We start from the raw sequence: 3135 nt of genomic DNA, 5'->3' as shown, positions 1-3135 counted from the left end.
TAAAAGTTGGTTCGTTTCCTCTTGGCTCAAGGTAGCACTAACTATAACTGGACGGTTCATCTCTTCATCGAGGAACTCATATCTCAGGTTCTTAGGCAGTTCCTTAAGTTCTAAGGTTGGTTTCTTAGGGCATGGCATAGGATCTGGGGTAAGGGATAAATATTCGTAAAGGTTATCATCGATGTAGGGTTTCTTAAAGTCATCATCTTCCCTTATGAGAGTTGATGGTAACTTAATTGTTTTTATAATTTCTTTTTGTTCTAATTCTCTAACACACTCATCAATGATATCTAAGGCATAACACGAGTCTCCCATCACAGGTGCCATACGAAATTTCGAAAGTATAAATTCTATTTTCTCGTCACCTACCTCAAACGTCAACTTTCCTTTCTTGACATTTATTATGGCTCCTGTAGTCGATAAGAATGGTCTACCTAGAAGGATTGGTATATCATTGTCCTCTTTGATGTCCATGACAACAAAATCAGTAGGGATAAATAACTGACCTATCCTAACAGGAACATCTTCTAAAATGCCTATCGGATATTTAACAGATATATCGGCTAACTGAAGTGGCATCTTAGTGGGCTGTAATTCTCCTAAGTTTAACCTCTCACAAACCGCTAAAGGCATTAGGCTTACACTAGCTCCTAAGTCTAGAAAAGCCTTTTCGATGACATGATTACCCAAAAGGCAAGGAATGGAGAAATTTCCCGGATCTTTATCTTTCTTTGCTAATTTGTTCTTGGAAATAGCATTACATTCCAAAGGCTTCGGATCGTCAAGTCTACGTTTGTTGGTAAGGATGTCTTTGAGGAACTTTGCATAAGAAGGTATTTGGGTGATGGCTTCTGTGAAAGGGATTTCTACATGAAGTTTTTCTATAACTTTAATAAATTTTTGATACTGTTTATTGATTTGGGTTTGTTTGAGTCTTTGCGGATATGGTATAGGTGGTTTATATGGCGGGGGTGGTACGTAAGTTTTATCTTTAGGTTCTTATCCTTTCTCTCGACCTTCCTGGTTTTCAGATTCCTCTGGTTCCTTTACTTCGTACGGGGGTTTGGTACATTCCTTGGAAGTTTCGGGTTCACTCAATCTAGGGTTTGGTGGCTCATCATAAGCGTTCCCACTTTGTAGGGTAATGGCATTGGTTTGTCCTCTCGGATTTTGTTGAGGTTGTCCAGGGAATTGTCCTCCAGGTGTAGTCTGAGGGGCTTGGTTTAAAACTACCTGAGAGATTTGGGTTTCAAGCATCTTGGTATGAGTAACTATTTGGTCAACCTTGGTTCCTAACTGAGTAATCAATTCGTTAACATGAATGTTTTGGTTCATGAACTCCTTGTTTTGTTGGGTTTGAGCGGTGATAAAATTTTCCATAATTTTCCCAAGGCTCGGCTTTGGTGGTACAGGTTGCATAAGTTGATTTAATCTAGGGGCTTGATAACTAGGTCTCGGAGGTGCATTGTTTTGAATAGGGTTATTGTTTTTATAGGAGAAGTTCGGGTGATTCCTCCATCCAGGGTTATAGGTATTCGAGTATGGGTTCCCTTGGGTGTAGTTCACTTGCTCAGAGTGGGTTTCGTTTAATAGACTGCATTCTGCAGATTGGTGTCCTTTGGTTCCACATATCTCACAATTCAACGAAACTGCGGCTACAGTATTCGGGTTTATGCACATATGCTCGACTTTGAGGGCTAATGCGTCCATTTTAGCTTGCATCATGTCTATAGAGCTTAGTTCATGCACTCCTCCTTGGGCTTCCTTCTTCTCAACTGTCGCTCGTTCGAGTCACCATGATTGATGGTTTTGAGTCATATCTTCGATGAGGGCACTAGCTTCAGGATAAGGTTTGTTCATCAGAGCACCACCTGCGGCAGCGTCGATGGTCATCTTTGTGTTGTAATGAAGTCCATTATAGAAGGTTTGGATGATTAACCAATTTTCTAAGCCATGATGTGGGCATGCTCGTAACAACTCTTTATATCTCTCCCAAGCTTCGAACAACGATTCTCCTTGGTTTTGGGTAAATCTAGTTATATGGTTTCGAAGAACGGCGGTTTTACTCGGGGGAAAATATCTAGCAAGAAAAACTCTTCTAAGGTTATCCCAAGTCGTAATGGAATTGGGTGGAAGGGAATCTAACCATGATAGGGCTTTATCTCTGAGGGAAAAAGGAAATAATCTTAAACGTATTGCCTCAGGAGAAGCTCCATTGGTTTTAAAAGTGTCTGCTAATTGAAGAAATATTTTTAAATGTTGGTTTGGGTTCTCAGTAGTGAGACCCGCGAATTGTCTCTGTTGCACTAGTTGTAACAGAGATGGTTTAAGTTCAAAATTATTAGCTGGGATGGTTGGGTTTACTATACTAGAACTAGGTTCTTCATTAGATGGTTGAGCGAAATCTTTAAGAGGTCTTTGGTTTTGATCTTCTGCCATAGCTCTCTTAATTCTATGAAAGAATAAACGTGCGCGAGCGTAACGTTCAGGTTCCGCCAGAGGGTATACTAAGCTTAAACTTCTGGTACTACGAGTTCTTCGCATTGACCGGCGGGAAATAGCCTAAGTCTAAACGATATAACAACAGGAAAATGAAATTTGACGAAATTGGACCCCGGCAACGGCGCCAAAAACTTGATGCGTGTTTTTCGCAAGTATACGAGCGCGTCAGAGTAATATAAAAGATTGTCGAATCCACAGAGACCAAGTGTCAATCTATCGTTATCTATTGTTATGGTGTTTATCAAAGGCAATCGAAATAGGTGTTTTTGGAGTGTGCAATGAAAAGTAAAGTGTTGAAATAAAGATATAATTGATAAAGACAGGGTCGAATGTAATTCACGTAATTAATTGATAATCCAAGTACTTGCTAGTAGAGCTACTTATGGCCAGTGTTTCCTACTTTGAAAAGAACTAATTTAACAGGAACTGTCACTTTCGCGTATTCAGAACCGAGTTGTACTCCCTAATCAAACCCTCTTATTGTCACTTATAAAAAGGCACGCATTGCGTTAGAGTAGTAAACCTATTTTTAAGAAATATAGTATCTTGACTAAGTTGAAAAGTATTATAACCTGGATTTCTTAACCAAAAGAGGTTCTCATGAACCAGACTCTAAACTTATAAACGCGTCCG

At 39.6% G+C, this 3135-nt stretch overlaps 1 non-coding gene across 1 annotated transcript; it reads left to right on the top strand.

Annotated features, from left to right (window-relative positions):
* The first annotated feature begins 1948 nt into the window (after nucleotides 1–1948).
* Nucleotides 1949–2055, top strand: LOC127115946 (small nucleolar RNA R71). Its single transcript, XR_007800943.1, has one exon. It is a non-coding gene; the product is annotated as a small nucleolar RNA R71 (small nucleolar RNA).
* The last annotated feature ends 1080 nt before the right edge of the window (nucleotides 2056–3135 follow it).

This window comes from Lathyrus oleraceus, chromosome 1, assembly GCF_024323335.1.
Source record: "Lathyrus oleraceus cultivar Zhongwan6 chromosome 1, CAAS_Psat_ZW6_1.0, whole genome shotgun sequence".
In the NCBI taxonomy this organism is placed as follows: domain Eukaryota; kingdom Viridiplantae; phylum Streptophyta; class Magnoliopsida; order Fabales; family Fabaceae; genus Lathyrus; species Lathyrus oleraceus.
This window is presented reverse-complemented; position numbering and strand designations above follow the sequence as displayed.